At 44.8% G+C, this 26916-nt stretch overlaps 1 protein-coding gene across 1 annotated transcript in view; it reads left to right on the forward strand.

Moving 5' to 3' along the window:
• The first annotated feature begins 2142 nt into the window (after positions 1-2142).
• CGNL1 (cingulin like 1) overlaps positions 2143-26916 on the forward strand; it is a 169015-nt gene continuing 144241 nt past the window's right edge. Inside the window, exon 1 of the mRNA XM_006048718.4 lies at positions 2143-2274. The gene's annotated coding sequence lies outside the window, so the exon portion shown is untranslated. The remainder of the gene's footprint in view (positions 2275-26916) is intronic.

Raw genomic sequence — 26916 nt, forward strand, 5'->3', positions numbered from 1 at the left:
GTTCCTTCCACAGCTTGGCTACTGTAAATAATTCTGCAGTGACACTGGGGGTACATAGGAAAAGGAGTACGTCAAGGCGGTATATTGTCACCCTGCTTATTTAACTTATATGCAGAGTACATCATGAGAAACGCTGGGCTGGAAGAAACACAAGCTGGAATCAAGATTGCTGGAAGAAATATCAATAACCTCAGATATGCAGATGACACCACCCTTATGGCAGAAAGTGAAGAGGAACTCAAAAGCCTCTTGATGAAAGTGAAAGAGCAGAGTGAAAAAGTTGGCTTAAAGCTCAACATTCAGAAAACGAAGATCATGGCATCTGGTCCCATCACTTCATGGGAAATAGATGGGGAGACAGTGGAAACAGTGTCAGACTTTATTTTTCTGGGCTCCAAAATCACTACAGATGGTGACTGCAGCCATGAAATTAAAAGACGTGTACTCCTTGGAAGGAAAGTTATGACCAACCTAGATAGCATATTCAGAAGCAGAGACATTACTTTGTTAACAAAGGTCCGTCTAGTCAAGGCTATGGTTTTTCCTGTGGTCATGTATGGATGTGAGACTTGGACTGTGAAGAAGGCTGAGCACCGAAGAGTTGATGCTTTTGAAGTGTGGTGTTGGAGAAGACTCTTGAGAGTCCCTTGGACTGCAAGGAGATCCAACCAGTCCATTCGGAAGGAGATCAGCCCTGGGATTTCTTTGGAGGGAATGATGCTGAAGCTGAAACTCCAGTACTTTGGCCACCTCATGCGAAGAGTTGACTCCTTGGAAAAGACTGATGCTGGGAGGGATTGGGGGCAAGAGGAGAAGGGGACGACAGAGGATGAGATGGCTGGATGGCATCACTGACTCGATGGACGTGAGTCTGAGTGAACTCCTGGAGTTGGTGATGGACAGGGAGGCCTGGCGTGCTGCGATTCATGGGGTCACGAAGAGTTGGACACGACTGAGCGACTGAACTGAACTGAAATCTTTTCAAGTTAGTATTTTCATTCTTTGAATAAATACCTAGAAGTGGAATTGTTGGATTTTATGGTAGTTCAATTTTTAATTTAGGGGGAATCTTCATACTGTTTTCCATAGTGGTGGCACCAACTTACATCCCCATAGCCTTACCTATACTTGTTATCTCTTATCCTTTTCACACCTATTCGGAACAGATGTGAGGTGATAACTCATTGTGGTTTTGATTTGCATTTCCCTGATGGTTGGTGATGTTGAATACCTTTTCACCTCCCTGTGGACCATCTGTACATCTTCTATGGAAAAATGTCTATTCAGATTCTCTGCCCATTTAAAAATCAGATTGTTTGTATTTTTGCTATAAAGTGTCTATTCATTCCATATGTCAACATACATTACTTATTAAGCACAGGTTTGGTATGCTATTCCATATCTGTTTTCTTAGGTAATCTTCACAACATGGTGGAGTGGGTATCCTCCTATTTCACAGATGAGAAAACGTTTTTTGCTCAAACTCCCACAGCTGGTTAGCGTCATTCTGCAGTTTCCCATGGAACGGGCCTCAACAACGCACCAGAAATCTGACTGCTAATCCCAGTTCTACTGCCGTCAGCTGTGTGGCCTCTCTAACAGGGACGGGCATTTATTCTTGGCGACCTCTCCATCAGTATTTCTAGACTTAATAGGTGCTCAGCAAATACTTGTAGATCTGGCTGTGGTAGGAGAAAAGTTATACATTAAAGTTTCTGACTAGGTCGGGAGGAAAAGGCTGCCTGGAAGGGTAGGGAGAAAAGGGGCCGTGGGCAAGGGACAGAAGGGGAATCGGGGGTGCGAAACAGGCAAGGCTCCCAGGAATTTGGTACGGCCGAGGCTCAAGGCGAAAAGTACGGGGAAGGCGGAGGGGAGGTGGGGGGACATTCCGATCCGGGGAAGGGTGAGGAGAAAGAGTTGTTGGAGAGGAGTGTGAGGCCCGACGTGGTGGGGTGGGGAAGAGGTGCTGGCGGAGGGGCGGGCGCGTCCCGGGCCGAGCCGAGGAGGGGCGGTGTCGGGGTTCGGGGAGACGTGTCCCGAGGGCCGGGGCGGCTCAAGGGGAACCTGGAGGGCCGGGAGGGCGCGCCTGGCGGCTGCAGAGTCCTAAACGGACCAGCCGGGAATGAGGCAAGGGGGCGCCGGCCCCTCCTCCCCGGGGGCGGGCAGGCGTGTGGGGCGGGGCCCGGGCTCGCCCGGCCTCTAGGCGGCGCCGCGGACTCTGCACTCGAGCTGGGCTGTGCTGGAGGCGGCGGGAGCGGGACCTGGTAGGCAGCGGTAAGTGAGCCGAGAGCGGGTGCGGGGATCAGGGGCCGAGGGGTCGCCATGGGCGGCGGGACCCGGAGGGGCTCGGGTCCGCCGTCAGAGCCCCCCCGCCGCTCACTTTGTGCAGCGTCTCCCTTGGGGCTGGAAGGTGCGCTCCAGGCTCCCGCGCGCGCGCCTGGCTGGGAGGCGTGCAGCACAGATGGTCCGGTTCCTGGGGGGCCCGCGTTGGGGCCCCGGGCGAGGGAGAGGCTCCGGAACCGCCAGGCAGCGAAGGGCGCCTGGCAGCCTTAGCACCCCCTGCCTCGACCCTCGGTCTTGAGTGACAGCTGCGAGTGAGCTAGGATTCCTCCCGGACCCAAACGAGCACCTCTGTCCCTGTCCGACCCTGTTTTTCCTTTATTTCGGGGCGTGCTGGTCCCAACCATCCCTCGAAAAGAAAGGGCGGGTGGGCGTCTCCCTCTCCCTGGCGTTCCCGGTCCAGGCAGGTCGTCCTGAAAGCCCCCGCTTCGCGTACAGCACATATCCTAGCTTTCCAAGGGACTTTTCCAAGTTGCATCACTGTTTGGCCTCTTCACAGGTGCTTGGCTGTCATGCTGGAGTTAGTTACACAGGATTTTTAAAACTTTGTATATTTACTCGGTGTATACCCCTTCACCCCAAGGCTGCCGTACCTTTCCAACGCTGCTCGCAACGCGCTGTTCAAAACACGTTGGGAATTCTTTGGGGTATTGGTTCTCAAAGTTGACTGCACATCTGGAGAGTTTTGAAAAAGGGCTGTGCCTCTCTCCCACCTCTAGAGATCCTGAGCTGGGGCGCAGCCTGAACAATGGCGTTTAAAACGCCAGGTGATTCTAATGTGCTTTGGGGGCGTGCTTTTTGCACTACTACTGCTGCTGCTACTGCTGCTGCTAAGTCGCTTCAGTCGTGTCCGACTCTGTGCGACCGCATAGACTGCAGCCCACTAGGCTCCCCCCTCCCCCCCCCTCCCCGGGATTCTCTAGGCAAGAACACTGGAGTGGGTTGCCATTTCCTTCTCCAATGCATGAAAGTGAAAAGTCAAAGTGAAGTCGCTCAGTCGTGTCCGACTCTTTGCGACCCCATGGACTGCAGCCTACCAGGCTCCTCCGTCCATGGGATTTTCCAGGCAGGAGTACTGGAGTGGGGGCCATTGCCTTCTCCTTGCACTACTAGAGGAGGTCTTCTCAGCTGCTCTTGATTCCGTCTTCTGTAAACCACCCCTCTACCTGAAGAGCCTGTGGGTTGGTGCTTTCCGACTTTAAACTGCAGATGGTGCCTTTTTCTGGAGTTCCCTTTGCTTCTGCCCCTCTGTTAACAGAAAATACTGCTAGTCCACTTTCTGCCAAGGAGATGGGAGTGTAGGGATTAAAGTCATGAAGTCCTTGCAAGAGTCAGCAGGGTTGTCTTATTCAGGGAAACTAAGTGATAGTTTGACTTGTCCTGTTTGGAAAGGATTTCAGATTAAAAGGAAGAAACATAATTTAAGAATCTGTCAGCTTTTGGAGATCCTCTGGCACAGATAATGATTCTGCATAAATGTGGGGAAATCTTTTAAGAACACAAGATCCGTATTTTGTAGTTGACATGGTGTTAATATGTGTGTTAGGCTTCATTGTGTAGATTGGGTTTATTCCCAGTATGTGATTAAGCTCAGCAGATATAAGTAATAACTGTATATTTCTTGTTGATGGAATAATAACTGAGTTAGGGAATTGGTGCCTGCAGTAGCATGATACATCTGAGGTGAGACCTTCACCACTTGTCGAATGATTGTAAAAATGATAGGGAAATAGGACTAAGGAAATATTGAATATATGTATACATTGACTGCATTTGAGCATCTGTTTTCTTAAAGTGTGTTTGTTATTGTGACAGTCTCCTGGGATCTTGGTTAATTTACTGTGGTACCTAAGTATGATGTTTGTATGAGATTCCCACCTGTCTGCTACCTGGCCACAAACCAGTGGATTTTATTTTTTTCTTAGGCACTGTCCCTCTATATTACATTTGTATTTGTAGTGGTGTGACGTCCTTTTAAGATAATGCCCTCCAGAGTTGGGGGAAAGTTTGTGTTCATTTCTGGTTTCCTAACGTGAGTCAAAAGAGCATTCATTTTGAAAAATACAAACTGTAGCATTGTTTTTTCTCTTTTTCCCACCTTCTTCCACCACCATGCTCTGCTCCTATCTCTGCTCCTATCACTGTTCATTTGCAGCAAGTGGGGACACTGTGGCAGCCGGCTTAATTGTCTTGTCTTGAGAATAGAGGTTATGTGGAGTGCCTAGTCTCACAGGGTGGCCCCTGACCCGAAACCTCAACCTTTGAGGGAAAAGGACCATATGGAAAGTGTTTTCCTACTGTTGGATTTTTTTTTTTTTTTTGACCAGGCCAACAAAATGAAGCCATGTTATTGACTGGTTTAACTTACTAATCTTGTCTCCATTTGGGGGGGTGGGGATGTTCATTTGAGGATACTGTTGCAGTCTTAGTGTCTGCAAAATTGCACCCGAACAGCCATAAACTGACTATAATGGTACATTCTGGAAAAAAAGAAAAAGTATATGTAAATATGGACCTAAACAGATTTATGTAAACATTTCTCCCTTTGGAGTAGCAGCTCTGATATTCTAGAGATTAGAAGAAAGTAAGTGAAGAAAGAGGTAGTGAGGGTCTTCTTTATTTAGAGAAAGGATATGTGTCATTTCGGAAGAGTGATCTTTGATTTGTGTTAGGAATAGACTGCCCTATTAGCTTCTTTTTTCTTTTCCCTTCAAGTAGGGACAGTTAATTTGCTTGTGCCATGGGGTAGGAGGTCGTTAAAGAATTTAATGGCCTCCTTAACTTCCTCAATGGCCCCCCCACCCACTGCAACCCATATATCTAAGAGATGCCATTGACACTTTTAAAAAACTCAACTGATTTTGTGCTTTTCCTTTCTTTTCCTCCTCTGATCCTGGCACTAAAGGGCAGTGAACTGGCTGAGAGGTTGGCATTAGAGAAGAAAAACAAAGTTCAAGGGGAATTTAAAATTGGGTAATTTCCCCTGAATGTCCAAGTACTTACTTTATTCTGTCACATGACATTGCTGCTATCAAGAAACAAATTATGCCATGAAAATCCTGAAAGTGGAAAAAAAATAAAAAGGGGATTTGTTGGGACCAGCACCAGGATTTCTGGTTTTCACATGGGGGGAGTTTATTGGAGTTTTCAGTCAATCATCCCAGTCCAACTCCCCTTTCCCTTTCTTCTTAGTCACTGTCTTCTGTTCCTAAACCAATATCCCTTGGGAAGAGAGAGCTTCATCTTAAATTTCATATCAAATTTTTGTTTTTGTTTCATTGCTTTATTCACTCTTTTAACAAATTTAGTTCTTACAAAGTCCCCACTCTTGGCATAGCTCTGTAGTGCTTGCTGGGTGGTAGGTAAACAGGGTACAGTACATGACTTATGGAGCTTGAAATCTGGTGGAGATGTAAACCAGGATTGATAGTGAGCTGGGCACTCTTACCCTCACGATGAGTGTGAGGGCAGCTGGGTACCACCTGGCTGACACCCCCTGGGTAAATAGATACCTTCTCAATTCATTAGCACAGCAGGCACAAGAAAAGTTTTTCTTAGGTTTCAGTTATGTTAAGTCCCTATGTCAAGTTTAACCAATTTCAGATACTTTTCAGATGGACGAGAGGGAAGGGTTTGTACACAGGTCATGCCAAGGGGAAGTGAGAAAAGAGGAGGCATGATTCTGGCGGATGAGATTTGCTTAAGGAGTACTTAGTTAAGCAGTGTGGGGACGTGATCTGGGTGGTGAAGCTGGCGGAGAGTGTTACTGGATCCATTTTTGGCGTGTTGGTAATGGGCAGCCCAAGCTTAGTGAGTAGAGGCCTTCTGTGCACAAAGCTGGGAGGACTGTACAGCAGCCATTGTAAGGCATTACAGAAAAACTGGAAGGAACTTTTTGGCCAGCCTAGTCTTTTGCAAGCAGGTGGTTTGCTGCTTGTCTATGGCTCTGGCCAGCGTGTAGATGTTGGTTCTTTATCATGCTCTTGTTCCTTTAGCTCCTATTTCCTGAGACGGACAGGAAGTGACTTCACAGTGTTCCCTTTGGGAAAGTGATTTCCAAACTGCTGACCCACAGGGGTAATAACCCCAGGGTTGAAGAGGAGTCACATTTGTTGACTGTTTGCCTTTCACATGTCAGGTAGCCAGCTGGCCCCTTGGGCTCTGTCTCTAAAACCCGTATGTTCCCAAGAGGGAGGTGGCAGCAACCTCATTTTACAGATGAGGTAACTGAGGCCCAAAAAGATCCCGGGGAGCTAAGATTCTCGGAAGACATGGTAGAGGTGAGGTTCGGGAACACCCAGTCTGCCTGAATTCAAAGCTGAGCCTTTCCACTGCTCCTTGTGCCTCTAAAGCAGAACTGACTGAGAAATTATGTTTCCTGTGCTTTGTTTTTCTAACACCACAGTCCACTTAGATCTGGATTGATTTACTGTTTTCCTCTATGAGACGATGTGTAATATTAGACTGAAGATCACTGCGGTCTCGTCATCTCAAGGGAAATTTTATGAAATCCTATTTTTTCTGGCTTTTTAAATGGAGAGGATAGATTAGGCTGTTTAGAAATGCTCTGAATGGATCCCAAATCCTGGGTTAGAGGGACATCGTCTCCACATTTCTTCAAGTTCTGCAAACCTTTGAATTTCTGGAGATAATTGGTTGTTACGTAAGAGATTAAAAACGAAATTCAGTGTTGAACATCCTGGAGCAAAACGAAGCTGTGGACATTCAATTCCTGTTTATGTGGTACTCGCAACAAAAACAAAACTTTGCTGCATTGTAATTACCTCAAGCTTTTAAAATTATAGGTGAAAAAGTTTTAGAGGTGCATGGAGCTGTAATCAGGAAAGGTGAGTTGAAAACAGGGTTACTGTGTGAGTGTCCATTACTACAGTGGGCTTTAGCTTTATATTTCACCCTAGGAAGGATTGGTTCGGTGGAGAGGGTCGTCTTGGAGTTAGTGTTTGGGATTAGAGCACAGAGCATTGGTTGTGAAGGTGGAATATTCCAGCCAGCCTGCCTGTAGCCTCTTGTTTATAGGGCAGATTCTATCCCTTGCTGCCCAATCACAGGACTTTCTGCTTGCCTTTGGAGTACATAAAGGTTCAGGCTGTTACTTTGTAGTTTTCTTGAATCTATAAAGCTCCTTTATTATTAATATTTTTTCACTCTTGCTTATCTCTTTTTCCAGAGGACTGAGGCAAAATGATTCAGATTTTCTAGTTTTGGCTTCAGTCATTCTTTTGAGTTTTACCTCTGATCTCCCCTGGCTTTCTTGCCCCGAATTTTGCTGCCTGTCAAACAGGCACTCTGTTTTCCCTTGCAGATTGGAGTCCATTCAGGGAGGAGGACCCCTGAGACTAATACTCCTTCCACAGATCCAGCGATGTTTGTATTGTTGGTCTCGTTTTTTTCCAGGTGAGGGACCTGGTGAGGTCTGGCGTTTGCAGATTCCAGTTCAAGAGTTTGAGCCGCTATATAATGGGTGCCCTGTTTTGATTTTATTTCAGAGGGAAAAGAAATGGTCCGGTTTTCAAAGTTATAAAGAGGTTCTAGGGTATCCTATGAACTAATCCATATCCTTGAGCTTTGTTTTAGCTGTATTACAGATAGCTTTTTGTAAAAAAAAAAAAAAAAAAAATGCTTCTCCACTATTTTTGCCTATGAGATTTTTATCCTCCTTATTAAAACAGTGACTTACTCAGAATTCCACAGCAGCAACTGAAAAGTTGATTAGCCTCTCTCCTTGCCCTAGTCAAATATCAAAAACCTGGAAAGTTTACTGAGAGTGGTGATTACAGTAAAAGGTTTCGGAGTCGGGGAGGAACTGATAGAGAAAGAATGGAAGGAAGGAGATAAGAGAGTAGTTTGCAAAGGTTGGAGAAGGAAATGACAACCCACTCCAGTTTTCTTGCCCGGAGAATCCCAAGGACGGGGGAGCATGGTGGGCTGCCGTCTATGGGGTTGCACAGAGTTGGACACAACTGAAGTGACTTAGCAGCAGCAGCAGTTTGCAAAGGGCTGGCTGGAGTTTACCAAATTTAAGATTTTTTTCTGACTTGTGAACTTTAGGATTGGGACTTGAGCACCTTTGTCCCACTTGTAGTCAGACCAGCTCAGCCCTAACTTGTCTGCATTGCCCTAAGCCACCCGTAAGCATTTTTTTTTTTTGGTGGGGGGGTGGTGGTGGAAGGAAGTGTAAGGTTAGAGGGAGAGAGGAAGTAGGGAAGAGGGGAGGATTGGAGCCACTAGTTACCTAGATCTTCAGGTCTGGTCTGCTCAGGGTACTACCACCTCTTGCTAAGGATCTGGTTAACTGCAGTGAGCCCAGTGTCCTGGATGTGAGGCAGCTGCTTCACATGTGAGACACGCTTCAGTCGTGTCTGACTCTGTGCGACCCCATAGACAGCAGCCTACCAGGCTCCCCCGTCCCTGGGATTGTCCAGGCAAGAACACTGGAGTGGGTTGCCATTTCCTCCTCTTTCCTGCAGGAGATCTTCCCGGCACAGGGATCAAATCTGAGTTTCTTCCTTCTGCATTGCAGGTGGATTCTTTACCACTGTGCCACCTGGGAAGCCTGGACTTCTCAGGAGGACTGCCCAAATCAATGATTTGCATAGTAATAGCAAATGCTTCTAGAGCCTCTACCTCCAGCCCTGTCTGAGAGTGTTCAACCTAACAACTCTGTGGGATGGATGCTATCATAAACCCACTTTACAGGTGAGGGAAGAGAGGCCATGAGAAACTGGGTCACTTGTCAGATTTGTGCACCTGCCAAGTGGTTGGATCAAGGGTTCAAACTCTCCTGGCCCTGAGCTGTGCTTCTCTGGTTACTGCATGGCCTCTTCATTCATCCCCTCAATTCGCCGCTCATTCATTTCTTCATAGACTGTTGACTGCTTGCAAATACCTTTATCTCAGCAATTAGAACATGGTCAGTGCCCTTTGCCAACATGTTGGAGGAAGCACCCTCCTGCCCCCCAAAAAACCCTGTAAACAAGCCTGCAAAGAGGAGGGATCTCTTGACTGACCTTGCATCCCTGTGTCTAGCAGGAAATAGACGCTTGATAAAGTTTTGTAGGAGGAAGAATGGATGTCACTCAGCCCATTGAAACGTGGTATCTTGTATTTCATGTCTCTCTACCAGTATCAGTGGTTTCTAAGCAGAAATACAGATGAGTGCTAAGAAGAGTGAGAATGTGGCGGGGGGGGGGGGGGGGTTGTTTCACCAAAATAATCGGGGAATTCTTGATAAAAGCATATTTTTAAAGTATTTCAGGCTCTCATGATCAGAGATATGCTGTTTGTGTTCATGCTTAAAGCATTTATTATTCAAAGGGCATGCCTACCCCCGTGTGGATTACTTTGTGAGTCAAGGAGGCCCTTCAACTTTCCAGGCATTGCTGAGACTGTTCTTGCAAGCAGAGTGTATTTTCTTTAGAGCTGAGAATCAAACCCTGGGAGCGTTCAAGTCCATGTCCATCTTCCTAGGGCAAAGCATAGTTTTAGTATTTTCAATATACAAGCCGATAGAAGATAGATCTGCCTCTGGTCTTCTCATTCTGTCTCCCTACTGTAGGGTAAGAGTGTAGGGGGTGTCTCATCTGCTTGACTTGGAAGTCACATTGTCCCTCACAAGGAGTGTGGTGTTCTGGGCAGGTTCCTTATCCATTTCAGGGCTATTACCTCATCTGTAAGATGGGCATATAACTCTTACCTTGTAGAGCCGTGAGGGCCACATCTCTCTGACATAGTGCAGTGGCTCTCAAATGCATTTGGCCGTATCTAGAGACATCCTGGTTGTCATGACCTGGGGTAGTGGTGGCTACTGGCATCTAGGAGGTAGAGGCCAGGGATGCTGCTAAATCCCTTACAATGCACGGGACGGCCCCCCAGTAAATACTTGTGTGTTAGTTGTCAGTCATGCCTGACTCTTTGCAACCCCATGGACTGTAGCCCATCAGGCTCCTCTGTCCATGGAATTCTCCAAGCAAGAATACCGGAGTTCTATTTCTTTCTCCAGTGGATCTTCCCAACCCAGGTCTTGAACCCTGGTCTCCTGCATTGCAGGTGGATTCTTTACTATCTAAGCCACCAGGGAAGCCCCATAAAGACTTAACCAGCCCCAAAAGTCAGTGGTGGGAGGCTGAGAGCCCTGGCAGGGTGGCATCTCTAAACCCCGGTGGTAGCTTTTAACATCTCTTATCAAAGAGAGCTGTTGACCAGAGGCAGAGTCCTGCTTTCTTAAGAGGAGTGGAGGGAATGGAATTCAACCTTTTATGGGTGCTTCTGGGTTACCCCATAGGTGCCCCCAAAATGTAGGAAGAGCTGCTTTTCTCTCCATTAAACTGCTCCTTAACTTCATTTGTAATTGCGTGCATCTATTTACATATAAATATACATATAGATTTACATATACATAACTTATATGCTTTAAAAAAAAAAAATCCCTGGAAGTCTCAGAGTAGTTAAACCTGGCTCCTCAGGAAGACAACAGCGTGGTGCACGGAGTGGAAGCTGGGCGCCTGCACCCACTGTGTGGCCTGAGGTCAACTACAGACCCTTGGCGGCCTGATTTTCTCCCCAGGAAAGGACAGGCAGTTGCATTGCCCTCCTGTTTTACCACGTTGTTCCAAGGACTAAGAGAATAAATCAGAATACATGAAGATAACTCTGTCCAAGTGAAGTAGTTCTACAGACATGTGATTTTGAATGTGGTTTTTCCAGAGAACTTGGTGCATAAGTGGTCACTTAGGAAATGCCACTGAAAAGGGATTAAGGCTCAACAGCCAAAGGATTGTCTGTGTTGTGGGCAAAGTGGGAAACCAGGCCCAGAAAGCATTCCGGTGGCAGAGTGTATGATTCTGACTCTGAGTTTGGGTGTAAACTCCCTGCTGTGCTCCCTCTGGGTTCATCCTTTGGCTTTTCCCCTGTTTGCCTGCTGACCCTGGGGCAAGCTCCTGGACCTCCTTATGCTTTGGTTTCCTCACCTGTAGCGTCAGGCTAATGTAACACCACCTACCTGAAGACAGGTGTGGGGGAAGTGATGTAGATTTCAGAAGTGCTTAGTGTACTTGGGAATTTCAGCTCAAAAAATGAGTTATTAGTAAAATAATATTATTTATTACTTTGCTTGTATATTTGCACTCAGGTGAGGAAGTGATTGCTCCTGGGTTAGGAGCTGAAAGAGGATTTTTCTGTAATTCCAGTTATTTTCTATTTTGTCATGGTAAAACTCATACAGTGTATAATTGACCATTTTAGCCAGTTTAAAGCGTTCAGGTCAGTGACGTTAAGTACATTCACAGCATTGTGCAACCGCCACCACTAATTCCAGGGCTTTTTCATCACCCGAGAGGGAAACCCTGTACCCATTAAGCTGTCATTTCACGTTCCTATCTCCCCGCAGGCCCAGGCACCGCCAGTCTAGCTGGCTATCTTAAATAGAATCATACAACATGTGGCCTTTTTGCCCTGGCTTCTTTCGCTCAGCATCATGTTTTCTGGGTCCATCTATGCACTGTAGTGAGCCTCAACTCTTCATTCCTTTTTTTGGTGTCTTTGTAGAGTAACCCAAGCCTCAGTTTCATCAGACCTGTTCTACCACATCATGTCCTTATTTCAAGTTCTAGAATATTTTTCTTCATTAATTTGGGTCCTCTTTGGCCAGCCTTAATTTTCCTACTTTTTCTGTCCAGTGATTCTAATAACCCTTGAAATGAATTTTGGAATTAACACTGCCATGCTGGGTTCTCCATGCTGCTGGGGACTAGGTCTTATTATTTTTTATTTCTGCTGAAGAATTAGCAGCCAGGGCACAGGCCTGCCCTGAGTGGTGCTTCATTTCCCCAGGACAGCATGGCAGATTTAAAAAAACAAGTGTCTGGAAAACACCCACCAGGCCTTTTTCTTCCTCCCAGTAAAAAGCTTTCCACATGAGAAGTGGCCCTCAATTAAGTCGTTTAATAAAAACCTCCCTCTGTTTTAAAGCTTTCTGGGGAAGTGTTTACATTTAATGCCACTGCAGGCTTCTAAATGAGGAGCTGTGGAGTGAGGGATCCTTAACCTGTGACTTTAATAATATCCTTCGCTTTAGATTTCCAGGTGGCGGCCCTGGGCCAGATTTGTAGCGTGTCATTGACCCAGACAATCTGGATTCTCTCCTCCCCCACCCGTTCAGCCACCCAAGATGGAAGGTTTCAGAGAAGCCCGAAGCCCCATAGAGATGTAAAACTAGCTCCTGGAGAGAGACTAGAGTGAAAGGAGATGGCGTGTCAACGCCTGCCCCCCACCAACCCCCCACCTCTCCTGCACTTCTGAGCTTAGTAGCGGGAGAGCAGCTCAGGGCTCTGAGATGCCGGGCCCTTCGGGCAAGGCCTCCAGCCAGGCTTCGGAGCATTCTTGGGTTATGGCTGTGGCTCTTCACTACTAGGGGGCTCTTCGTTTTGCTTTGTTTCTGGAGTGGTAAGCAGGCCCTGCCTAGAGGAAGCAGCATGTTGGCAGCTTTGGGGGTGGTTTACGAGCTCCTTTTGTGGGAAACACTAGAATTTATCCCAGAGGAGTGTCCAGGGAAAAGCTGTGTCCTGAAATAAAGGACATCTCTAGGATGGCCTTCTGTCTCTGCTTCTTTCCTGGGGATCCTCATCAAGCTGGCTGAGGACAAGCTGGTAGGGAAGCCCAGAGTCCCTGGCACATGTTGGGATTTGCAGAGGCTGCAGGGCCTGGACTCTGGCCCTGGACTGCCCAGGTCCACTCCTGCCTCTGGGGTTCTATGCTGTATGAGTGAATCTGTATAGAGTGCTTGGAACAGGTCTGCATAGACAGGGATATGCGTGTTTGGTCTTATTACTCTGATGCTTCCCTTTTGTGACTCCCGCTTAGAATCGGGGAATGCTCCTTATTTTCAGAGCTAATTCACCTCCATGCCCAGCAGGCTTCTGCAATCCATGGGAGAGGGTGAGATCACAGAACCCTTCAAAAAAGCATGACGTGCAGATGGGGAAATCATGCTTGATGAACCTATTACGTTCTTTGAGGGAGAAAGTAAATGTGGGAAGAAGGGCAAACCAGTGGATGTAATTTATTTAGATTTCCCAAAGACTTTTGAAGACTTCATGCCAAAGGTTATTAATGTGAGTCTCCCACACCTCTGTGTGTGGCAGTAATGTGAGGAGGAGTGTGGTCAAAACCCATTTTCTCTGTCCTCCTTGATAAAAGGAGAGGCAAGATGGTGAAATCGCCACATTTGCAGGTGAGGTGGAATTCTTCTGTCTATTATCTTTTAAAGTCTTTATTGAATTTGTTGCAGTATTGCTTCTCTTGTTTTTTATGTTTTTGGCTGCGAGGCATGTGGGATCTTATCTCCCTGACCAGAGATCATCCCTGCACCCCTGGAATGGAAGGTGAAGTCTTAACCACTGGATTGCCAGGAAAATCCCTAGAATTCTTTTAAAAGTAAAATTGAAGGAAGACATTGGAGTTAAACTATAGGAATTAAACCTATAGTTAAACTATAGGAATATATATTTTTTTTATTAAAAACATTTTTTTAGATACTACATGGAGCTGTCAACCATAATTTTAAATAATTCTTTTGTGGTCAGTGGGGCATCTGGGCAGCCAGGGGTTGGGGCTAGGAATTGTGTGCGTTGATTCCTAGCACAGGTACCATTCATCTGCCTGAAATATCATAGGTGCTCAGTAAACATATGTTGAATGAATAAATGAAGATTAATAGAACAAAGGAGTTCATTAAAAATAATTCAAGTTCTTGACAAACAAGTTTCTAGTTTCTGTCTTTAAGAATACATTTGTAGAAGGAAGTAGATTTCACCATTAATAAGTATGAGAATCAGATCCTTAAATACATAGATACTGAATTTCATCCCTTCTGTGATTTAACCCAGGGCAGTGAGTGAATGAATGAATGAATGATGAAATGAACAGAAGCTTTGTCAGCATGGACTGCTCTCCTCCAGTAGAATTTAGGAAGCTTGGGGATTTGCTAGACTGAAAAGGTACTTGTAGGAATGATTACTTTGATATTTTTCATTATGTTCAGCTTCCTGTGGGGCCACTGTGGTGCCTTATGTGTAGGAGTTCTCTGTACATGTATGAATGGTGAATGAATTAAAATTTTCTTAAAATAAGCACAAATATTTTATTATTGCTTGATTACTTGGTGCCAGGCAAACTTACCATTATATTTGCTCTTAAGATGTTTGTATTAGGTTACTATATGATGTTGCTGCATAACAAACAATCCCTGATCTCAGTGCCTTACAACCACAGGGATTTATTTTTCTACTTAGTTGATCATTTGGCTTGGAGTCTATTCCACATGTGCTTATTCTGGGGCCTAGGGCATGCTCACCTTATGGCAAATGGCAGTAGCCTAAGAGGGCAGGTAGAAATGCATGATGCCTCTTGAGGCTTTGGCTCATAACCATTAGTCAACAGAAATCACATGGCCAAGCCCAACATCAGTGCAGAGGGGAAGTATACTCAGGCCATTCTCATGGGAAGTACTGCAAAGTCACATGGTGCAGAAGGGGGACACATGACGCCATTATATAGGGGAGTGAAGTGCAGAAAACAGTGATTGAATCCATCACAATGCTCAAGAGCGAATGAGAGGGATGAGAAAAGCATGGGCCAAACTAACCTTCTGGAAGTTTGCTCAGAATCATACATGTTTTGCCCAGGTGCCAGTCTGAGCCTTAGTAATCATTGTAAGTGACCCTGGCACACACTGACTCTTGGCTGAACGTCATCTCATATTCACTGACTGTGATGCTGCTCCTGGGAGTTCAGCTTATCTCCGGGAGGAGTGGAAGTGGTTGGTTGGGTTTCCTTCTGGTTATTAGTCCTGACCTCACAGGCTGCCCACGGTGATGGCAGGAGTGACAGGGAGAACAGAAAGGGCTGGAGACAGGCGATCTGCCTGCCCTTGGGCTGGCCGCCCCTCAGCATAGATCTGTGGGGATCAGCCTTACTCCTGCCTCTAATAGTCTGTGACAGTCGTCACCTTCACATGCCCTGTCCCCATCTTATCCTAATAAGGACCCTGGGCCTTAGTTTCAGGAGCCCGCCTTTTACATTCAAAGAATGTGGAATGGGAGGTTGGGTGACATCTCTTCAGCCAGCCAGCTCATAAGTAGCAGATCTGAACTAGGTCATCCAGGTTCCAGTCTCGGGCTGTCCTTCCACACCCTGGTGACTGCCCCAGCCTAGCAGAGTCATGTCTGACTCTAAGGCATTGGGGAATGTATGGCCCAGAGTGACAGCGTCTACTCTTCTGAAGGACCAGGTGAGCCTGTGTCTCAGTGCTGTGCTGCAGATGAAGCAGAATGAAGTACTGGCCGTCTTCGGGTCACCTTTTTGCAATGTGTCCTTATTTGGGGAGAGAGCTGCTTAGACTCTCCAAGGAAGAAAGCACTCTGGCCATTAAGAGAAAATACCCTGAGAACACATGGGGACTAAACCCTGATGAAGCCAAGGCTGTGAGGGGATAGATGCTTTCGTATGTGCCCTGGGTGGGATTGTAAGTCCAGTGGGCTGCTTTTTAGAGAACAGGTGGGCAGTGGGAATACTTTCACTTGCAAGTAAACAAAACTCAGTTAAAAGTGGTTTAAAAAGTAAGTATCTTTATTATGTCATGTAAACAGAAGTCCAAAGTTAGCACAGTTTTGGGGTTCATTAATGAAAGGCTCAGCTAAGTTTCCTCTTTGGCAGCCTCAGTGTTTGACATTTGACCTCCAGCTTGGCTCCTTGTGTTCCCAACCACCATATCCTCGTACACAGGTGATGTGTGGTATCCAGAGGCAGGAAAAGAGGAAACCAGAGAAAACCTTTGCTGGGAGCCCCACCCCCAGAACTTCTCCTGTGCCCCATTGGCAAAACTGGGCCAGATGCCCACATCTCATCTGATGACTGGCATGGAGAGAGGGGGCTCCCATTGCTTGCTTAGACCAGTCTTAGGGCCCAGCTTTCTCAAAGCATGTAGGCACTGGGAGGAAAGGGGGCAGAAATGGAGCTTTGCTGGCCAGAAGGAAAGCGGCAGTTGCTGTGAGTAGGTAGCCCCTGGTGTTGGCCACAGCGTTTATTTTCTTTCTCTCTCTTTCCCTTCCTTCCTCCTTCCAGCCCTCTCTCCTTCCTTGCTTCCCTCTCTATTTCCCTCCCTCCTTCCCTTTCCTCTCTTTTTTTTCTAACATTATCTTTCAAAACTAAAACTTGTCTATACACATTCCTGTAGATAAACTACAGTTAGTAGTTTATCTTACGAATATACCTGTGGAAGTGTGCCGGCAAACATGCAAAGATATTCACTGCAGCGTTGTAATAGAGTAACAGTAGAAGTAGCCTAAATGCCTTTCAAAGGGACTGGTTAAATGCCATGTAAGCACATTATGGAATTGGGCAAATCTGTGAGTACTGATACAGAAAAATTCATAAAACAGACTTTTTTTTCTTAAAAAAAAAAAAAAGATGCACATTAGTTTAAGATCCCATTTAAAAAAAAAAAGTCTCAATTCTTGGTTTGCAAATGTAAATCTCTGGAAAAAATTCTAAGAAACGTGCTTATTTCTGGGCTGTAGGATTGATGGCATGGTTGGAAAGGAAATTTTCTTTTTCATTTCATGCCCTCCTTGACTGTTTGTATTTTATAAAAAAGCAGTATGAGTTAATCTTCATAATAATAAAACGATAGTTGTTCTCTAAGTATTCACGGGGGCTTAAGGAGAGTAAAACAAGGGCCCTAAATATGGTTGTGAGGGGATGGAAGTGCCGTTAGTCTCTGTTCGGTGTTTAGGGAGGCTGTAGAAAGTAAAGAGTCCGGGAGTGAAATAAGGTCATTTTTTAATCTCCCTTGGCACCTGGCATAGTGTCTTACACATAGTAGAGTCAAATACATATTTGAGGGACGACTGTTTCGATCAAGACCCAAAGCAACTTAATGAAATGCCAAAACCTAACCAGGCAGCTCACATCAGCAAGAAAGTAGACCCTGCTGGAATTTTTATTTTGCAATTAAAATATGGCTGCCATTACCTGCTTTTCCCTTGAGCTCCCAGAATCTAATTCATTGCTAGGAATCAACCTGAGTGTGCAACTTTCTCCTCCTCATCTGCTGACGTGCCAAGTTCTGGATAATAAAGCTGAACAAGGTTTTTCAGCTAAAGGTAGAGCAAAGATAGGCATCACTGTCACTGTCCTGTGTTAGCTGTGTTTGTAGGTGTTGTTCAGTGGAGAGCTATCTGGGTGTCCTAGAGTCTATGAAGTACAGAACGAACAGTTATTTCTTAAGCAAAATAAAGTTTTTTGATACTCTGGACTAGTGAATTAGAAAACTGCTGTCTTAGTGGGAGGGAGGCTCAAGAAGGAAGGGATATATATATGTATACTTAAGGCTGATTCATGTTGTTGTACAGCAGAAACTAACGCAACATGTAAAGCAATTATCCTCCAATTAAAAATGTATTAAAAAATAGAAAATTGCTGTCTTACTTACGTCACTCTGATAATAGAGAAAAACCACAGATGGTGAGATAGGGATTTCGGATCTGACTGGCTAGTGTTGGTAGAAAGGTGTAAATGTGCTTACTGGTGAAGTGAAAGAATTAAGTAATCTTTTCAAGCGGTTCTCTTCCACTTAGAAAAGCAGAATACCGTGGGTATTGAAAAGCTTTTTATTGGGAGAGGTGGGGGGAGGGTAAGGCCGGTGCTACCCTTATGTTTTGCTGGATACTCTTCATAATTCCCTCGCTTGAGGGTTCTCTGTCTCTGTGATTGATTCTTGCATATCAAAGAATGAATGTTGTAACTGACATTTCCACTGAGTAGCTTTTAACTTTTATACCCTTGGGTTTTAGCATTTAGTCCGGTCATGGCCACCGGATGCCCACTCGGTTCAGACAGTGATGATATCATTGAGCTGTGTTAAGATCATTTCCTTTGGAACAAAATGAAAAACTTTCTGTGCTCACAATTGGAGGAAAGTGTAAGGTTTTAGTAGGTCTCCTCTGCTACAGGTTGAAAAGAGCCCATGTTTGAATATCATCCACTCAGCTGTTCAAGTGTGCTACGGGAAGGTTCCAGTTTTTGAAATGTGAAAGGCAAACATGCCTTTTCAGTGTGTGTTCTTTTAATGGGCCGTTGGAAATATTTGGAAGAAGAGTAACATTTTACACCTTTGTTGGGATTACCTTGGGATCAGAAGAACTTGGGATCATTGGCACATTCTGCTCTAGAGGGACTGAAATTATCTGTGAGAAGAGGGAGGGGTTTGGAAGGGTTGGGTGTTTGCACGCGCATGTGTGCACCTGCAAACCACATGTTTTCATATTTACTTGACATGATCTTAGTGCACAGCTTCCTCTGGATATTAGACAGTCTATCCTATATCTGCACAGTCTGTGATTGAGTTTCACAATTTTAGATGAATTCTGTCTCTTTATCTGAAGATTAAGAAGTGATGGTAGGAACACTTTTATAGCACTCAGTAGTGCCTGGCACTTTTATGCACTTAATATCTGTTAACTCATTTACTCCTTTTAATAACATGATTATCATCCCATTTTCCAGTTGAGGAAAATGAGGCACAGAGAGAGTAACTTGCCCGAGGTGGTAGAGCTAGAAAGTGGTGGGCTTCAGTAAAGATCCATGTGCTCTCACTTGCCTTAGTTGAAAGCGAAAAAGAAGTTAATGGAAGCAAAAATTCATGATATATTGCTGCTGCTGCTGCTAAGTCGCTTCAGTCGTGTCTGACTCTGTGTGACCCCTTAGACAGCAGCCCACCAGGCTCCCCCGTCCCTGGGATTCTCCAGGCAAGAGTACTGGAGTGGGTTGCCATTTCCTTCTCCAATGCATGGAAGTGAAAAGTGAAAGTGAAGTCGCTCAGTCGTGTCTGACTCTTAGCAACTCCATGGTCGCTACCAGGCTCCTCCGCCCATGGGATTTTCCAGGCAAGAGTACTGGAGTGGGGTGCCATTTCCTTTTCTGCATGATATGTTGAGTCATTCCTAGTCTTGGTTGATCTTCTAAATTGGAGACTATTCTCCATTTATAGTGTTTCATTTCACTAAAACTGTCTTGTATAATCTGAGTCTCTTGCTTCATGACCAACATTTTAAATTACTTTTATACAGCAAGCCTATACTTTAAAAATTATTTTAGTTGTAAATCTGAAATATATTAAAGGGCAGTAAATTTAGCCAGTCAACATAGAAAATCCTTTAACAGAGAGTGAGTTGTCTCCTCTCTTTCCTTAGGAAAGAAAGATGAGCTCTTTCAGTTCCCAGATGACTCCTCAATTTAAAATGAGTTATTCCACTGGAATAAAAGTCTTTCTCCTCCTGCAGAAAGCAGCTACTACTTTCAGAAGCTAAAGCCATTTTTCTCTCCAATAGTCTGTGATTAATCCTGATGTGTACCTCCTGCCAGTTCCTTTCCTTGGAGACCTCAGCAGCAACATAACTAGTGATTCCTCCTCCTCCTCCTCAGGAGCAATACTTGTGGTTGGTGTCCTGCACAAACCATTTCTGAAAGCCTAGCTCACAGCCTGCCCTTCTGGCCTTGAGCAGTAGATACGAACAGGAACTGGGAGAGGTGGTGCAATGTCCGCTAGTGCATAGTAAGACCTAGGGGATGTTTGTCCAGCTTCTGTGGTTATGTATTGTGCTTTTGCCTTATGCTGGTGACTGTGTTAAACACTAAATGCATCGCCTTGTTCAATTCTCATCCCATTTACAGTTTAGAAACTGAAACTTGGAGAAGTTAAGAAATTTGCTCAAGGCCACACAGCTAGTGAGCTTCCTTGGTGGTCAGTGGTAAGGAATCTGCCTGCCAATGCAGAAGACCCGAGTTTGGTCCCTGGGTTGGAAAGATCCCCTGGAGAAGGAAATGGTAACCTACTCCGGTATTCTTGCTTGGGAAATCCCATGGACACCCGATGGGGTTGCAGAAGAGTCAGACATGACTGAACAACTGAACAACACCCAGCTAGTAAGCAGGTAGAGCTATGGTATAAATCCAATTTATTCTTCTTTTTTTAAAGTAGGAAGCACAGATATAAAAAATGTTTACTATCTTCCAGAAGTTTTCTCTTGCTTCCTCCCAGTCATTGTTTTCCCATAAAGGTAACAGTATCCAGTTTCTATCACCATAGGTAAATTTGACTGTTCTTGAACTTCATAAAAATGGGATCATAGTCATATAGTATGTACTTTTTTAGTGCCTGGCTTTTTTCTTTCACCACTATATCTGGAATTCATCGATGGATGTGCATATAGCAATAATCTGTTCTTTCTCATTGTTAAATACATTGCTAAATTTTCATTGTGTATTTCATTGTCTTACTATTCCTTGATAATTGATATATCTGCTGTTGATGGACTTTTGAGTTGTTTGTAGTTCTTGGCTGTTATTGATAGTGTCACTCTCTTGTATGTGTAAGTAGGTTCTTCAGGTGTATATCTAAGAGTGGAGTTGCTGGGTCTTCATGTATATGGAGCTGCCGTTGATCCGCAGGTGGTTGTGCCAGCTGACACTCCCACTGGCAGTGAGTGAGTTTCGGTGGCTCCAGTGTCAACACTTGGTGGTGTGTGTCATCTTCATTTGGTCATTCTGGGGAGTGTGTAGTGGGACTGTGTTGTATCAAACAGTTTTGACTCAGCAGATGCTTATTGTAAAACATTTGGAAAATACAGAAATGTATAAGATAAAAATTAAAAACTGTTTTCAGTTCTCCCATTAAGATACACAATCACTAATTTGAGGTGTATTTCCTTTTTATTTTCCACTACATATATGTATGTGTGCTAAACACACAATTGGAGTTGTTTTGGTGCAAGCAAGGTTCTGTTAAAGGGGGTATTTTGGGTGCCTCTGTAATGAAATAGGAAAGCAGTGAATGGAAGGCCCAGGAATAGTCTTAGTGGTATTGTAAGCATGCGTCATGTTGCCATTTTTCTATTATATTTGGAGTAAGGAGGAAAGGGGAAAGGAAGCCAGCATTTATTGCGCACCTGCCATGCCCAGCCCCTGTGGTGCTGGGGAGTGCTGCACACCTCCAGAGTGGACTTGAGTCTCATGAGAGACGTGTAACCCACCTGGCAGCCATATAATGTACATGTGGCATGTTTGAAATTGTCTTATTTCACACCTAGTAACTGAGCCTGTGAAATACTGGACTTGTGTTGTAGTGTAAATGGAGGTTAATTAAACTGGCAAATTGTTTGCACAGTTTTCAAAGCTCACAAACATCTATTGTTTCAGCTCTTGAACACTAGCACACAGAAAACAACACTCTGAATGGAGAATATTTATTTGGTGCATAGGGTCCTTGTTTATAACAGTTGTCCTTTTTCCTTCAAATGCATTAAATCTAGCAGTTTGTTGCTGTTCAACATGGAATCTAATCAGAATCCTAACTATAGTTCTGTATTTGAATAATTTGCATTATTGGCTGAAATGTTGGTTCATTAGTTTTTTGAAAAGTAGGACCTATTTCTTTGAACTGTGCTTAATCTCTTAATGACCCAGGATTGATTTTTATTGCCAATAAAAATCGTTTGGGTGACAAATAGAAAAAAAAAAAAAAAGAGGTACACAGTCAGTCAGTAGAGATCTCTTGTCTTTCTTGTAAAAGCAGAGGGTATGGAATCTTTCTGTTGTGGATTGCTGGCCTAAAGTTCTGAAGTTCAATTATATTAATGGATATTTAATCCAATGGTTTTAAAAAATAAAAACCAGAATTCATAAATGTTGTTCATTAAATACAACCTAAACATATTGAATTGGCCAGAACGTTTGTTCGGGTCTTCTGTAAGACATGGAAAAAAACGAATGGACTTTTGGGCCAAGCCAATAGATTACTTGTAGAACGTTTTGGGCAATCAGATATTTTACATTAGTTCATTTTCCTGAATTTCAAAGTTTATTTTTTCAAGTGCTAAGACTAAATGTTTAACTTTTTGCTTAAAGTTTCAATAGGGACACATTTCCCCGAACTACTAAAACCTAGACATGAAATACAGCTTACCATTTCATTCTTATTAATCTCAGTTGTCGCGTGGCGGTATGTTCAGAGGCTCTTAGTGCGTAAGACTTATTCCCACGCTGGATAGTGGTGGACATTGCTGGGCTTCTCATTCTGGTGACTGGTCTTTGTGATTCTTCTGCCGTCTTCTGTAACTGATGTGCTTGTTTGCTTCTGTAGCAGCTCACCCTTTTGTGTTATTGGTTCTACTTGACTTTGGGCAGGGATTTTAACTTTCAACTGTGTGTGGTTGTGTGTAAAAAGAGGAGGAAGGAGGAAGTTCATGTTGAATTGTGTTCTGTGTTGGGTGCTGGATTGCCTGTTGCCTTAAACGGAAACCATGGGCTTCCCAACACCACTGTTTTGCATGTTCAAAGGACATTTCAGCTTCCATTTCTTTTTATTTTTTTTTCTTATTATTATAATTACTTGTTTGTAATCAAAACTGAAGCACTACAGAAATGTATGACTTAAATGGAAAGCACCCTATTTTATCACCTCTAATTATAACTGCTCTTAAGGATTTGGTAAAATTTTTTTTAGATGTTAATGTAACTTTATACATACAAGTTATTTTTTAGAAGTGAGGCTATTCTGGTAATATCTCTCTCTATACATTGTTCTGATACATTTTAAAACAATGTATCTTTATTTATACTTTCCACAGCTGTGTATATAAATCATTAAAAAAAAATAGTTTTCTGATATTCCATGATATGGATAATTTAGCCAAGCTCCTAATTTTTTTTAAGCATAGTTTTTTTTAATTGAACTGTGGTTGACTTACAATATTGTATGAGTTTCAGGTGTACAGCAAAGTGATTCTTTGATATGTATGCATTCTGTTTTAGATTCTTTGCCATTGTAGGTTATTGGTAGCCAAGCTCCTATGAATGGACATTGACGTTATTAGAAATACTTGGTACATATGAAGTTATATATTTAGAAGTATGTTTGTGTAACTGCTCTGTTCAGGGTTAATTGCTAGGAGTGGAATTGCTGGATGAGGTGGTGTGTACACCTGAAGCTTGGTATCGTCTGCCAGAAGTGTACCAGTGTGTACTTTTGTTTCCCCACCCTGACAAGGCCGTTCCTGCGTATCTCCTTGTGATTTCAAAGCACAGCCAAGAGTGTCAGGTTTTTTTTGAGTTTTAGCTTCTAGACAAAAGAGATAACTTTATTTCTTGGATGTAACAGGCAAGAAAGAGGAGAAATGGATGCCTTTCTGTCAGGAAGGGAGGCAGACAAGACCAGGAGAGAGAGGAGGAAGAATGGATGGAAGAAAGAGAGGGCAGCAGAGGAGATGCTGGTCTCTACCCCATCAGATCCCCTTTGGGTCCTCTGGTCTCTGCCTTGCCATGCCTAGCCTAGCCTGAGCATCTTCCTTTAACCTTTGTCCCCCTTCCAGACTTTTGGTTATCCACTTATCCTGAGACAGATAACCTCTGGCAATCTGGAGCCCTCCCTACTTCCTTGAGGACATTAATCCTGGGTCTTTTATTTTTAGCAACAGAAACTAACCCTGGAAGATCTAAGCAGAGACCATTTATTCAGCACCGTGAGGATGCAGTAAGACTCACATGACTGGGGTGGTGGGGACCAGGTTGTGGAAATGGGCTGGGACCCAGGGAAGCCCAGGTAGGTAGGACCATAGCCTGCTCCCGCCAGCAGCCACAGTCAGGACAGAGGCGCACCCCCACGATGGTTGGGTCAGGGCAGAGATGAGAGTTTGGCTGTTTCATTCCTACCAATTGATGGTGGAACCTGCCTCATTTGGATTCGCCTACATGTGGTCGGGAAATCCCCAACACAGGAAGCGACTGCATTCGCATGCTGACTGAAGTGTGGCTCATTGCCAGCCTCTGTTCTTTATCCCTGGCTTGTGCCTTTTGCCTCCTTCCCAGGGTCTTTGAGGTGTCAGAGAAGGGGGCTGTAGATGTGGATGTGTAGAGCAGATCCATGCACATGTTGTGCGTACGTTCTCATTTTAGACCCCTCCTCGAGTTCCCCAGGGTAGGTGGTAGTGTAGCACCAGGAAGCATGCGTCTCCGAGAGTGCCGAGTCTGACCACAGGGGTGGGGATTCAGCTGACCGTTATACCATGTTTGCTGGTGGGTAGGTGACTATAATTTAGATGGATGGATCTAACCTGGAATCTAAAACCTCTGGGGGATGGTTGGATGGTCATTAGGGACCCTGGACGAGTCACATGATTGTTGTAAATTGTCTCCTCATATTTGAAATGAAGGTTTGGATGAAATCACTGTTTTTGAACCAGACTACCCATCGGAGGAATTACCTCGATTGCTTGTGTGTGTGTGTACAGAATTTTAGGCCTCAACTCTAAACCATCTATCACGATTTCAAAAAGTGGGGAATCTTAGGGATTTGGTTTTAAAAAGCTCTCTAGTGAGTCTGATGGTGTTCTAGAATGCCTAAGAAACTTCCCTTTGAGCTGTAATGTTTCATGAAGTATGCTCAATTCAAAGGTGGATAGTTCTGGAAAGTTGATTTTATTACTTGTTCATAACACCTCCAACTTAATAAAGTTTTTAGTTTCCCTGAAGTATAATATCACTTGAGCCTTCAACCCTCAATACCTTTTCTTTTTTTTCCCCCTACTACCAACTGTTAAACTTAGTAGACCTCCAGATTGGCTTATCTTCAAATTCTCTTTCTATGCGTTATGTGGCAAAGGCTGCTAATTTTACACCCAGCATTCTATCCTGCTTTTTCAGTAATCAAAAGCCTGACTTTTTGAGTACAGTAATGTGCCAAGCTAAAAGACTTTTTTTCCCAGACTCTCTTTCACCTGGCTATGGGCCAGCGACTTAAGCTTTAGTGAGTGAAAGGTGAAGTGACGTGTGGCTTATAAGACGGTTCCAGGGACTGACTTGTATAGACAGTGCGCCCCTTTGGCTTTTTCTCTGTCCTCCAACCTACTGCTTGGAACGTAGACACAGTGGCTGAAATCCAGCAGCCATCTGGGATCATGAGGTAACTGTAATGTTGGAAGCCCTGCTCTAGGTTAAGTGGAGCACAAAGAAAGGAGGAGCCTGGATCCTTGATGACCTTAGAGCCATGGTACCAGCCATGAACTACTGCTCTCCATACTTATTTCTTACTGTTTAAGCCAAAGTCGTTAGCTGAACCTAACCTGATTCCTCTGCTGTGTGGTGGCTTCACAGTATGCCCTCTCCAGCATCTTGAAGGTGACTTGCACACAGTAGGTGCTGTGTGTTTGACAAGTTAAATGCCCAGTGGCATTGAAGTGGGGAGTTTAAAGCCTCCAGCTCCTTCACTCTCTGCCCTTCCTATCTTAGGTTAAATTACTCATGGGAGCCTTTTGTTTTTTCCATCCCATCCCTCAGGAAGGTATTTCCCAGTCCTCAATGTTTAGGGCTACAGGCCCAAGTATTTTGACAAGGCAGTGGGTCTTTGAGATTCCAACTGCATGCCTGCATTAGTTTAAATGAAAATCTAAGGGTTGGGCACTTTCCTGGATCTACTCAAGAGATTGGAGGTGGTAATTCCAATGATGTCAGAAAAGGCCACCATGGAATCCTGTGCTATCATTTGGAGGCAGTTCTTTCCACTGTGCCTGCCAGGAACTTGATGTCAGAAGAGTCTTCTGAAAGTGACTCTTAAGGAGCCTTGACTGCCAGCTGTGGACAAGGAGATCTGCCTTCTCAGTGGCAGCCTCAGAGGTGGTCTTGGCCAGACCAACCTGCCCCTGACTCATGCTGAGCTCTGTCGGCCAGGCTGACACACCCCTCTTTGGGGCCCAGTACAACGTGCTGGTTTCCTGGAAGCCTTTAGGCCAAGACTCTGCTGCTAAGAAAACGATATTATTTTTGCAGTATGGCCTAAAGGGAGTATGTTTAAAACTCTCCTTTCAAAGTGAGGCTCCTTTCAAAGAAATACGGGGTTAACAAAAACAACCAAGAAACAAAAAGCCAAACCCAAGAGGTGAATTAATACTTCACTGATGCCAAGGGATTTATTTCAAACCAGATTTCACTGATGGTGGGGCTTTGGGGGCCCACCCTGTGGTGCGCCCACAGAGAGCAGGGGCAGAGGCGGACCGACACCCCGCTGTGGGAAAGTGAATTCCATGGCAAACCCTAGTGGCTCGAAAGTGTTTGCTTCTCCTGGAAATAATTATAGAAATACGCAATCCTTGAAAGGCAGCATCTGGCTGGATGGAGGCAAGCTGGCAAATACTCAGTCTAAATAGATGGGGGTGACGTTGTGCAGAAGCAACAGCCTGAGAAGATGGCCAGAGAGTGGTGGGGCCCCCTGTCCAGAAAGCCACAGTGCCCGGTCCTGGCCCCCAGGTTGACTATTCCCAGAGCTACAGGGCGGAGGGCACCTGCCTTTCTTGGAGGCAGATGCCTACACAGCCCAGGGCCCTGGTACCCGCCCCCGCCCCTTCTGAGGCCTCCATGGAGGCAAGTGGTCTCCCACAGCACTGGTGGAGCCCAGAGGCCAGATGCGTTTGCTGCCCAAGGAGTGCGCTGGACCCATCTCTGCGGTCAGCC

The sequence above is a fragment of the Bubalus bubalis genome, chromosome 11 (assembly GCF_019923935.1).
Source record: "Bubalus bubalis isolate 160015118507 breed Murrah chromosome 11, NDDB_SH_1, whole genome shotgun sequence".
NCBI classification, from domain to species: domain Eukaryota; kingdom Metazoa; phylum Chordata; class Mammalia; order Artiodactyla; family Bovidae; genus Bubalus; species Bubalus bubalis.